Below are 13,611 nucleotides of genomic sequence, written 5' to 3' on the forward strand. Positions count from 1 at the left end.
ATTTTGAGATCCAAAATGGCAGAGTAAATAAACACTATGCCTGCTTCCTTCCATGAACACGTTAAAATTAAAACTAAATTACAGAACAACCTGGAGAACCATCTGAGGTATGGTTGAACAGAAGCTTTATAACTAAAGATATAAAGAAGAAGCCACATTGAGATTGGTAGGAGGGGTGGAGACGTGAAACAGGCTGGCCCCAAACCTCTGTGTGGCCGTTGAGAACCAGGAGGGATATCTCAGCCATGGAGGTTCCCCCCAGATAATCCAGAGACCCCAGCCCCACACCGACCTCCCCAGCTCAGAATACTGGTGTTGGGAAGAGGAGTCCCCCACAACATCTGCTGTCAAAAACAGTCAGGATTCTGACCATCTGGGTGGGACAGAAGGCTGTGGGAAACCCAGGCATCCTCTTAAAAGACACAAGGACAGACTCACTCACTTGCAGGCACTCACCTTGGGCTCCGGCAAAGGGATTGTGACTCAGGGCGGGGGGCGTCAGAGGCAGACAGGAGGTAGGCTGAGGTGTGTGGCTTGGGGAGGATGGATGCAGGGCAGTCACCATTTTCCCTGTGAGGAGTCCTACTCCCGTACAGCCAGCAGGCCGGCACCATCTTTCCTATGTTGAGCCCTCCCCTCACACAGCCAAATCTGAATCCGATTGGTCTGGTGAGCTCCACTCGTTCTACCCTGCTGACTCCCTGGGACTCCACATTACCCAATGCCCCTAACTAACACTGGAGCTGGTTTCTCGGGGAGAAGCCAGCCCAGGTGAATTGCACTCTCTCAGAAAACTATCAGAGTCCGTGGGCCCCAGGCTGGTGGCGACTGACCTCGGTGTGCTCTGAGACTTTTCCTGAGTAGTTCCACGCTCAGCACTGGCACCAAACCAAAATCTACATTAACCTGGTAAACACAGCTCTTCCCACTCTAGTGACTCCCTGAGACTCTGATTCACCCAACTTGTGTACCACACGAGGTTTTGTCAGTGGCTGAACCTTAAGGGAGCCAGCAGGTGGCAGCAGGCCTCGGGGTGTCCTGGCTTTTTCAGGAGCTACTCTAGGCCCAGTCCTGGTGGCAGACAACCTCAGTTCACAATGTGGCCTCTCCCATGCTTAGCGCAGGCAGTTAACAACTGCAGATCACTTTGTAGCTCCTACCAGGTAGTCCCTGGCCGGTCACAAACAGTGGGTGATCTGGGCCTGCACCGGAGCCCCTCTCAAGAGGCCCCAGAACCAAAATACTTGGAGGTTGGCTTCAGACCACAACAGAGTACCACCCAATTAGCCCCACAAGCTGTAAACACAAAGGTGGTCTCAGCAAGCACCAGAACCTGCCGGGGTGAATCCTACTCAGTGGGGAAAGTGCCCCCGCACAGCAGCCCATAAACTGTGGATGTGGCCAAACCCCACAGCCAGTCAGCCTGAGCGTCAATCCCACCCACTGACATGCCAACAGCAATCAAGGCTCAACTGTAACAGGAGGGCACACAATTCACAAAAGGGACACCACTGGAGCACCTGGAGCAGGTAACCAGGGAGACGGTGCCAGGGCCCCACAAGGCACCTACTACATAAGGCCACCTGGCAAAACTGGGAGACATAGCAGATCTACTTAATACATAGAAACAAACACAGAGAGGCAGCCAAAAATGAGGAAACAAAGAACTATGTCCCAAATGAAAGAATAGGAGAAACCTCCAGAAAAAGAACTAAAGGAAATGGAGATCAGCCACCTACCAGATACAGAGTTAGAATATCGAGGAGACAATAAGTTAGCATTTGAAAGGATTCAGGGTGAAAGGTGCTATGTGAGGTTCAAGGTATTTGTTAATGTTATTACTCAATCCATTCTGGCCCAAGGTAGAAACACAGGCAACTTCTATTACAAATAACACAATTTGCTGAAATAACCTTAGGAAAAAGAATAAATGAATCTACAAAGACAAATAGATATCAGTTGGATTATTGAGACCACATGTTGAGGTTGTAAGCATTTAACACTAAAACCAATGTTCTTTTAATTTTCAAGGAAAAATCATTTGGGGAAGGAAAATAGGTAACAGTATCTGTTTATGAAAGAGTGACATTTCTAGGTGCATATTAACAAATATATTTACAAAGACAGTTTCTATTGAAAGGCTATATTAAGCAGACGTCTCAAAAATGGATATGTAATGAAAGGTCCATGTGTGAACTTAGGACTTAACCAGGAGTTAACCAGACTTCAGCAGATTCGTTTAGGATCTTAGACACAGTCAAAATCCAAAAAGAAAATAATATTTATTAAATATTTTGTTAAAATTGATAATTATTAAACATTAGATATATATTTTAATATGCATATATATGTAAATTTGGACTGTGAACAGCTATGCCATCATCATCATCTGCCTTTAAGCTGTCTTCCAATCAGCTTCTATAGGCTAGAATGCTACCCTTTTTGCCCATGGATAGCTAATGATCTTGGGTTGGGATCATCAGAAATGTCTCATTCTCACTCCTGGTATTTTCTATCATGTAGAAGGATCTCCACTAGCATAGCAGTCCTGACATTTCTGCCCTCAGGAGAAGAAGGAGTCATTTAATTTTATTCAGCCTCTTTATCTCCTCGTTCTCCTGAGAGCTCAGTGCCTACTGACAGCATACATTCCACTCTCCTATTTCAAACCCCATTTTAGAGGACTACATTGTCCATTGCTGGGAATAGGGCAGGTGAGTCTCTCTACATCTGAAATTCATTATTAGTAAACCCATTCTCCAAATGGGCTTTATCAGTGAGAAAATTGACCATTTGTTCTCCATCTATCATGCTCTCTTATTTTTCAGTGGCTCAAACTCAGCTGGAGAAGGGAAGGGCCCTTTGTCTTGAGCCCCCTAAAGATCCCAATAATCCAAAATGTAATGGAAAGTACATCTGCCTTTTCAAGGCCAAAGGAAAGGAATACATGTGTAGGTTTCCAAAGGCTTGGGATAAAATACTACCACAGATATAAACTCAGCAAAGTTCAACACAGCCATTGGAAAATGAACTTGAGTGTTTTTCCTGTGGCTGCTGCAACAAATTACCACAAACTCAGTGACTGAAAACAACAGAAATTTATCTTCTCACAGTTCTAGTGGAAAGAAGTCCAAAATCAGTTTCACTGGGCCTAAATTGGAAGTCAGCAGGGCCATTCTAGCTCCAAAGGCTCTCAGGGAGAGTCTGGTCCTTGCATCTTCCAGCTTTCCTTGGCTTGTGGCTTCATCTCTCCAATTTGCCTCTGTGATCACATTATCTCCTCCTCGTCTTTGTGTGTCAAATCTCCTTTTACCTCCCCTTTAAAGGGATTTATATGACTGCATTTAGGGTCCACTCTGATAATTCAAGATAATCTCTTCATCTCAAAATCCTTAACTGAATCACACCTACAAAGACTTTTTCTCTTTCTGTCTGAAGTAACATTTACAGATTCTAAGGATTAGGACATGATATTTTTGGGGACCATTTTTTGACCTACCATAAGAATGTAATAGTCACAAATAAGTATCACTTACTTATTTTGCTCCTTCCTCTACATTCTGGAATTTTACAATGTAAGAATACCAAAATGTGTGGTCTAATTTCACAGTCTTAGAGAGTCAAGCAGATAAATTCATCCTAGGCTTGGACCAACCAAATAATATTTAGAAGAAATATATCATAAGGTGATCACTTTTTCTATGCATGTGTGTAAATCACCAAGTTTTCAAATACATATATAATTTTCTACGTGAACTGTGGCAAAGTATCAATTTAAAAAATGTAAATGATCCCTACAAATGTACATTTAAAAATGTAAATGATGTTATAAATTCAGGACCACAGTTACCTATAAAGCTATCTTTAAAATCCTGGTTGAAGCATTTGCTGGAACACTTCAAGAATTAAGTCTTCTGTTCTTCATTTATAGAGAGCATTTGATGGAATTACTCATATACTGATATGAAATTGGCATTTTACTATTAAATTATAGAAAACATTCACCTTTTAAGCTAAGAACCATTAGCTTCTTAGACACACTCAAATTCATTTTACTTTTTTCCACCAACATTTAGTGTTCCACCAATATTCAAAAGATAGGCCACTTAGCAAGAGTTATTGCTTACACTAAGATGAGTAGGTGACAGCAAGTCATGGCAGACACTTTTCTTCTAAGCACTCTCCCTAGCTAAGAAACTTGTACTCAAGACCACACACACATTGTTTTAGCTCGGACAGGCTATGCTGTGATAACAAACAGACCTCCAAATTCAGCATCTCGGGGCACAACAACTTTATTTCTCTGTCAGGTAACAAGCCAGGGTGGAAGTTCCAGGTCAGCGGCACTCAGCTCTGTGCAGTCATTCAGGGGGCCAGGATGACAAAGGCTCTATCTATGGTCTTTTCAAGGTAGATGTGGTCGGCTCCTTCTCAGAAAGCCAGAGATGGAAAGGCATGGAAGAGCACACCAATACAAAAACTCTAGTACCTGGACACACCTAAACTGCAAGAGAGACTGGGACAGATAGGGTAGCTGTGTACTCAGGAAGAAGAGGAGAAGAAATCTGGATGAAGAGCTTTCAGTCTTTGCCACATGCACTATACAATTTCTGCCTTAGAAAAAACAATGACTGTATAAGTGACGATCATGGGCCTTTTGTAAGGATTCATTCCATACAAGCAATTACAGGGGCTGCCAACAGAATGTATACAAGTGGATACTTTGGTCAAGCAGTAGTTCACCATAATCAGAAGTGTCTGGATGCTGATGGTAACCACTTTGAGCACCTCTTGTAATTGCAGAAGTCAAATGTGACTTGTATTCATCTTTTGTTATAGGTATATATAAAGTATTATAATTTTAATAGCTTTTTCCTATCTTAAAATGTGTATACATTCTTTTGGCATCCTCTGTATTTATGCTTAACCTCAGTAGGGGAGGGCAAAAACAAAAATGGTTTATTTTCTTATAATTATCCTATATGTTAGTGTATATAAATTGTCTCAAATCGTAGTAATGTAGGGGTTAACTCTTTTTTTTTTTTAAGTAAATTTTAGCATTATATAGTATATATTGAGAAGCTTTGCTCTATTCAGTTCTTCAATCTATTAAGGAAGGAAATAGGCCAAGGAAGTTAAATTTCTTTTCTCAAGGGGCCTGTTGGCCCAGGCTGGGTTCCAAGAACTGAAACAAGGGATGGTAACTGGTGGGGCAGTCCTTTTGCTGAATGAAGGGAAACAAATAAAATACAAGGAGAATTCCAAGTCTGTTTCCCAGGCACAGGAAGGACCAGAAAGCAAGGAAATCTCCATTTTTTTAAGTCCACTGAGCAGAATACAAGAACAGGGTCCAAAACAAAGATTATTCCATTGAGAACCAGGCAAGATGGAGCAATCAAGTCCTGCAAGCAGGCTGAGCCTGGAAAGAAGCCCAGAGGCCATGGCATTCTTGGGAGGGAGGCTTCTCTGGACCCTTAAGGAGCTGAGGCTTTGACATTCCAATGCTGCCTTTAGCTTGAGGTTTGTCCACTCCCTCCATTTGGAGAAAAGTAATCTGAAGCTAAATCATTCACATCCTGAGAATGCTAATCCATGACAATTCACAGAAGCAAAACAAAACTTCACAAAAGACATTAGTAGAATCACATATAGGACCTCCGTGGAAAAAGAAAGTAGCTTTCATGGAGAAGAGACGTCATGGCATAGCCTGGGAATTAAGTACACTGAATTTGGATTTAAAAAGAGGTTCAGTTTCTGTCTCTGAAACGAAGTAGCCTGTGACCTTGGGCCAGGGATCTACACTCTTTAAATCTTAGTTTCCTATTCTGTAAAATGTGAGATAAAAATAAAATCTATGTCACATGTTTTATTTATTTTATTTAAATGAAATAATGTTCTACTGTATTTAACAAGGTGTAGAAACTCAACAAATAACTAGCTAAACATATTTCAAAGAATGGATTTTTTTCTTTTCTTTTCTTCCTAGGTATAAAAACTGTCCTGATACCTTAAAAAAAAAAATCAAAAAAAAAATCAATCATTCCATCAAACCTTGCCCCACAACTTCTTAGGCTCTAGTGAGTATGAGGTGGGGGGTAATTTATGACAACTGACATATCTAGCAAAATAATATGTTAACTTAAGAACACTTCCTTTCAGACATGAGTGTTCCCCCGAAAACTTGAGTATATTTCTAAGATCTTAAGAAAATAACTACTATTAAAAAGTAAGTTATTGTTCAAGTACTGTGGGAACAAATGTCTACAGGAATAACGTGCAGCATTCTTTCCTATGAGATGTATCATATGCTAAGAATTCATGATTCTCTGCAATTTATTTAATATTTCCGAAACAGGCCATCTTTTTTTGTCATTACTCTATCCAAATCAGTATAAATTTCATGTCAAGGACTCCTAGTCTTTTCTCAGGAACCCATCACCACTGGGCATGCCTGTACATCTTCTGTCAAACTGTGAGAACAATATTAGTTGGCAATTGTGAGAACAAAAGAAGATTTTTCTAAAGGTGATGAGGCAAAGAAGGAAAGCCGATGCCCCTGAGGAACAGGGGCAAATGTCAAGGTAATTGATCTATCTTCTTAGTATCCTAAGGCCTGAAGGTGAGGGGGATGTGCCAGTTCATTGCCTCATAAAAAGCTGAGGGAAGGATTCAGCTGATTGCTCACTAAAGAGGACTTGGAAAAGGAACTTGACAGTCTTAGGGAAGAGGAGTTGCAATATAAATTAAGAGGAAGTTCGAATTCACTGGTGTGATAAAATTAAAGAGACTTCCCAAATGCATTGGGAAAATTACTGGAATCTTTAGATTCTTGTAAAACTGTTTCATAATAATTTTATTAACTAATGTTTATTAAGCATCTAGTATGTATCCAGTACTATGCTCAGTACTTCACACGCTTCACTTAATATTGTACGCCCCCTAAGAAGTAGGAACCAATATCATCCCTGTTAAACAAACTGGGAAGTTGAGGTTAACACAGCTTAAGTCCTCCGTCTTCAGTAACATTATGGACTGCCAAGTACAGAGCAAAAATCACTTACTCGGAACCTAGCTAGGGGAAGAAGTCTGTTCAGAAACGAATTTTTCAGTGATACTGTGTTTCTCCGAAAATAAGACCGGGTCTTATATTAATTTTTGCACCAAAAGACACATTAGAGCTTATGTTCAGGGAATATCATCCTTAAAAATCATGCTAGGGCTTATTTTCTGGTTAGGTTTTATTTTTGGGGAAACAGTACGTACTTAAATTCTGAGAAAGCTTTGCTCCCATCCTCTTGGATGAATTAGTTTTGTGTCTGGAAAGGCATGTTTCTCTGAGGTCATATTGTAGTACTTTCAAAAGGGTTTCCCTCAAAGGTGTTTCATCTATTAGTATCAGCAAAACGATCTCACAGAATGACTAATTTTTAGTAATTGTGACCGGCAAGCCTCTGTTGAGTCATTCTCTTCAGAAATAACACCCTGATTCATCAACCTGTTTTTAACATTAATTATATTTAACATTTGACATCTTCTTTACCCCTTTTCCACATCACTGAATACCAAGGAGAAAATAAGAGAAGCCAAACCCAGATTATGGTTCAAATTATAATTGATTATTAGTGATTTCAAGTGAAAATTGAAGAGCTTCAACATTCCACTAAGAAAAAAAACATTCTTACATTTTATGAGGTAAAAAAGAACATTAAGTATGTGTTCTTAATGTGTGATGTTTATTTTTTTCTACAAATTTCGTGATACGAATTGTATGCTTTTTATATAACAAGAAAGAAAGAAAGAAAGAAAGAAAGAAAGAAAGAAAGAAAGAAAGAAAGAAAGAAAGAAAGAAAGAAAGATTTTAATGTGATCATTCTAACAAATGACATGATCAGCAAGGAAGCATTTACTTAAACTTAGCTGCCTTTCTAAATCCCTGTGAAACTGCAAAATGACTTAGGATGAACAGCTAAGACTTCTAAAATTGTCACTAATGTTTGTATAATAAAATGTACCCTGGTCCTTAATTGAAAATGGTTAATATTTGAATGTCGGTGTGTAGAAAGATGTCCGCAGCATTGGATCAATAAACTAACATAGAAAGGACACTTATTTTTGTCCTTCAATAAAACAAAAGTGCCTGTGATGAACTTTTCAGTGATACTATGTTTCTCCGGAAATAAGACTGGGTCTTATATTAATTTTTGCACCAAAAGACGTTGTTTTTACCAGTTCAGATTTTTTGGGAATCTGCCCATCCTAGTCATGTACCATCCTGGTGGGACCATCAAACTATGGATCCAAGTGCAAAGCGGTGAGTTGGCATTTCGCCCCCATCCCTACTCTCCCTTGCCAAGACCAATCAGCTAGAAATCCTAGAAATTTGGCCAAGGGCAGAACATAGTTGGAGCTGATCCTGTTGGTTTCAGCTCCCCAAAGAGATTGTACCTGTTTCTTCACCTAGATCTCTGCCACTGTTCTGCTTCTGTCTCTTTGGAGATTTGTTTGTGCTTCTGTTTCTTAGGTATTAGGAGCTACCCCACATTCTCCCATTAAATTCCACTCTCCTTTAAGTTGTCAGTTTCTGTTGCTTGTATTACAATGCAGGTAGACACTGTTAGTGATCTCATTCTACCAAAACTTAGGAAGATTAAATAAGTCTCTCAAGGTCACACAGCAAGTAGGTGATAGATCCTATAGGTGAACCCAAGTCTGAAATCCAAGTCAGAGCTCTTCAATAATTAACTAGGATTGAGTCCTTCCCTTTGATATGTTGTTTCTGAAGCAGTCAGCACAGTGTTTGGTATATTTCAGATGTTCAGAAGTTTGTAGTAGAGTGTATTTTAACTAAATAAAGACAGAATGCCTCCAATCTAGTAAGTGTTAACATGGAAATTCAAGTTAACTTCCTGTTCATTCTTTCCCTTAAACCCGTCACTGGAAACAACTCACTGTATAAACACAGGCACATTGTATTTTATCATCCCTTCTCTAGCATAGCTCAACCCTGAACTACAACGACAAAATACATACATATACAGGGGAGTGAGAAGAGCACATGCCTGGGTGTATGCATATGTGTGTGTTATTTACTGGAAAATCCTATTAATCATCCAAATTCTTCTCAGCCTCCATTTCTTCTGAGTGTCACAGTACATATAATGATGTCCTGAATATTTTAATGTGAGCATATATTGAATTTGAGTCTGATTTCTATTTCTTCATATTTAATTTTCACTTTGTATCTTATAATAGCCTCCTTCTGGAAATGGTATGGGCAATGACAAATAACTTGTTATTTTTATTTATTTCCAAACAAACTATCCCTACTGGATGTATCACTCACTTGTGCTTTACTCTTTTCTACCCAGTGTCTTGACAAGAAAATCGCAGCTCTTGATTTCAAAAGGCTTGCCACCTGGTTTCTTTGGAATTCCTATCTTCATGCTAACCTCTCCCTGGAGAATAACCTACCGGGTTTCCCTGAAAATAAGACCTAACCGGAAAATAAGCCCTAGCATGTTTTTCAGGATGACATCCCCTGAACATAAGCCCTAATGCATCTTATGGAGCAAACCTTAATATAAGACCAGGTCTTATTCTCAGGGAAACACAGTAGTTGAAAGATTCTGGATGATTTGCCTAAATCCCTTGACCTCTTCCTATCAAGCTTTTTCCTAGGTCAATTACAACTAATATTAGCATTTTATAAGTAATTACATCAAATGTTTCTCAGAGTTCAAATTTTAAAAATGCCATCTCTTTTAATATGAGCAAAATGGCTGTTCAAATTGTTGCTTACCTCGAATGACATTTTCTGGATGCATATTGATATCCTCTTAATTTTTGTTCAGTGATTTTGTAAATTCCGATAACCCATTCACAGGACAATATGCATAGAACAATTCAAAAACAATTCCAGAATGCACTGTACTCTTTTTTTCCCCCCAGGCCAGGTCTTATTTCTCCAGGTAGTATTTCTTCAATTACTCCTTGGTTCAAGAAGTATTAACTAAACAAGGGATGTTTCCCTACTCCAAGTATGGGCCTCAAGCATCATTTTCATCACGTGCAAATGCAGAACTCAGGCTCCATCCACCCTGGGCCTACTGCATCAGAATCTGCATTTCAGCCAGATCCCAAGCTGATTTTACAAGGTTTAATCTAGTGCACCTACGCTAAATGATTGGGGATACAGTACTGAGATGAAATCCTCATTCAAATTTGGGCTCAGTGGAAAGAGTGACAAAACTGAAAAGTGAAAGTGTGATTGATTACCTTAGGAGTAGGGTATGTTAATTGCATTACCAGTCAAATCCTTCTTGTTAACACTTCATCTTCTGCTCTGTCGAATCTACTGTATCTTGAATTTTTCCACACACATCCTTTCCTCTTTCTAATTTTGGCAGGCCAAACTTTCCATTGTCTTGCAAAACTTGTGTGTCTTTACTTATTGCATTATACAGGGTTTTCCAAGGAAACAGAACCAATAGGATGACCAAAAAAAAAAAAAAAAAAAAAAAATATATATATATATATATATATACATACATACATACATACATACATACATACATATAAAGGAATTGGCTCCTGTGATTATGGAGGCTGGCAATCATCCAAAATCTGCAGTATGAGTCAGCAGTTTCAGTGTGAATCTGAGTCTGAAGGCCTGAGAACCAGGAGAGCTGATGGTGGAAGTTCCAGTCTAAAGGTTGGCAGGCTCAAGACCCAGGAAGAGCTAATGTCTCAGTTTGAGTTTGAAAGCAGAAAAGAAAGCATACGTTGCAGTTTGAAGGCAGTCAGACAGGAAGAATCCTCTCTTCCTTAGGGGAAGGTCAGTCTTTTTGTTCTAGTTTGGCCTTCAACTGTTTGCACAAGGTCCACCCACATTAGGGAGGGCAATCTTCTTTATTCAGTCTACTGATTTAAATGTCAATCTTATCTAGAAACACCCAGAATGATGTCTCGCCAAATATCTAGGCACTCCTTGGCCCAGTGAATTTGACACATAAAAGTAACTATCCCATTTATCACGTTCCCATCCCCTGGAATTCTCCCCCTTCCACTACACAACTTTCAAGACATAATTCAAGGGCTACATTTTCCCAAAAGCTTTCCTTGGATTTCCTCGTCTCAAATGCCTATAGCACTCAAAGAGTCAACGCAACATGCTAGTCCAGTATGATTTACTATATAAGACCTGTTCTTATTTTACTATACTAATATAAGACCTGGTCTTATATAATGTAATATAAGACCGGGAATGATACGATATGATATCATATGATATGATACTGGGTCTTATATTAAATTTTGCTCCCAAAGATGCATTAGAGCTGATTGTCCAGCTAGGTCTTATTTTTGGGGTAACACAGTAATATATGTGCATTAACTGACACCTTCTTGGAGATAGCCCTGATGTTGAAATATTATAGTACCATTATTTGAGTACATAAAATAATTCAGAGTTTGTCTTATTTTAGATTCCCACCCTGACATAGGTTTTGCTGAAAAAGCCTCAGGAAATGGTGTGTTCATATTTGTAACCTACATAATATTGAGAAGGCAGCAATTCTATTGTAATGTCCTAGAGCTGCTGTAGCTGAGCAGTTGGGAGAAGGAGGTAAATGACATGACACAGAAAGGACCACGGCGCTGCACAATGAGAAAGCGTATGTTCAGTCCAAGGGACATGCAGAAAATGACTCTTCCCACCCAAAGCAGTTTTAAATGCCCATGGGTTGGTGGAGTTCAGCAAATCACAGACTGACCATGGCAGAAGAGATGAGACCAGAGTGACACGAGACTCCACAATGCTGAGGAGCCTGCAACACCTCCCCCGGACAGTCATCCGCCCTCTTGATCATGGTTTAGGAGGTACGTGAGGAGGAACCAGGGGGTCTCTGGTCCTTACGGCCAGACCGCTGACACTGACTAGTCTTGCTGCTGGTCTAGGCATCCATGTGTGTCCTCATAGTAGCTCCCAGGGCTCAGGTGTCCACATTCTTTCTGACAATGACACTGGATCATCAGCTTTCTATTCTTTGGTAAACTAATTTCCATGCCCATTCCTCTTTCCCTGGAAACTAACTCTCTAAAAACCTCATCCTTACTTACCTAGATTTTCTACAATTAAAGGAGAAAGATAACACTTTTTCTTTTTTCCTGTGCTTTGGGGAGGTCTGCCCTAATAGTCGCAGGCTCTGGATCAAAAGTACAAATGAAAGTCCATATACTATATGTCTAAACTTTAAGCTAACAACCGCTTAAATGAAACATGTTCCAACCTACGTCTTTGACCTAGAAAGCCAAGTTCAAATTTAGGAGACATCCTAGTATACTCATGTCCACAACAAAAGCAGCTACCCTTAATCAAAATCTTGGGAGATAGAACAGTTTACCCCTTGGATGATGACCAAAGAAAGAGGCTAATGCAGGTCCAACAGGCTCAGTGCCTGTTGGGCATAGAATTCTGGGGTCTCTGGAATCCAGACAGTTGTCATAGAAGAGGGGTCACAGACTCAGTGGGAAGTGGCATAGCCAACAAATAACCAGAGTAAAATCTCTAATGCAGGAGGAGCCCAGAGCAGAGAATTCTCTTCCCCAGGTCTAAGGGCAGTACTGAGGCTGGGTGGGGTGGGAGGCAGACAGGAGCTCTTGTGCATTAGGTAAAAAAAAAAAAAAAAATTGCCACTGCACAGCTGAGAATACAACACAGTGGAAAATTCGCACACATACTACTCAGGTCAGAGAGTTAAAACCTGAAGTCTTGGGAAATTTCCACACAGACAAATAGGCATCTGGTATTTTCAGCTGATATTGGAAGGAACTCAAGTCCTTCACACAAAGCAATTGGGAAAAACTCCATATATAAAAAGGATACATGGTGTCAAATGTATACATAAGAGTTCAGGCCTTCCTGTGTTTTTTTACTAAAGCGCCTGAAGCAAGATGCAGACTTCTAGAATGACCGAGATAGGACACCGGGAAAGAGGATTACCAGAATTTAGAAAAAGAAAAATCCAGACCATCCAAAGGCAGAAATTATGTTCTTGGTTACAGATCTTATGATATATCCTTATGGTTTACCAAACAGCAAAATTGTACATAGTTCTCCTTTCCGAGTTGGGGTTCCATCATTCTGACTATATCCTGTTGTTATCTAGCTGAATCTTCTGAGTTGTATTATTTATAGACACAGCAGCTCAGGAGAGCCTATGCGCCCATCTCTTCCCATCCCTGCCATCAATGACTTCAGGATGGTTCCTAGAAATTGACCTCGGTGGGAGTATTGTTTAACACCATAGAAATCAGCAAACACTACAAATCAGGGCTTTTCTTCCCCCTGGAGAGCCTTTTCCTATAAATTTAGCAGCACATAGCTGTACTTAGGCCCAAAGTGGGCAAAAATATCAGATAAGTGGCTCTCTTATGTAACGATGCTAATTTCTGAGCAGACCACATGTTGATCACACATGCAAGCATAATTTATATACTTATATCTAAATCGTACTTCAATATATATTTGTCCAAAATGCTTTCCATTCTGTCTTTAAAGACTATGGGTGAGAAATATCAGTATTTAAAAATTATGTGTTCTCGCTCAGATTA

Source organism: Rhinolophus sinicus, linkage group LG01, assembly GCF_036562045.2.
Source record: "Rhinolophus sinicus isolate RSC01 linkage group LG01, ASM3656204v1, whole genome shotgun sequence".
In the NCBI taxonomy this organism is placed as follows: Eukaryota; Metazoa; Chordata; class Mammalia; order Chiroptera; family Rhinolophidae; genus Rhinolophus; species Rhinolophus sinicus.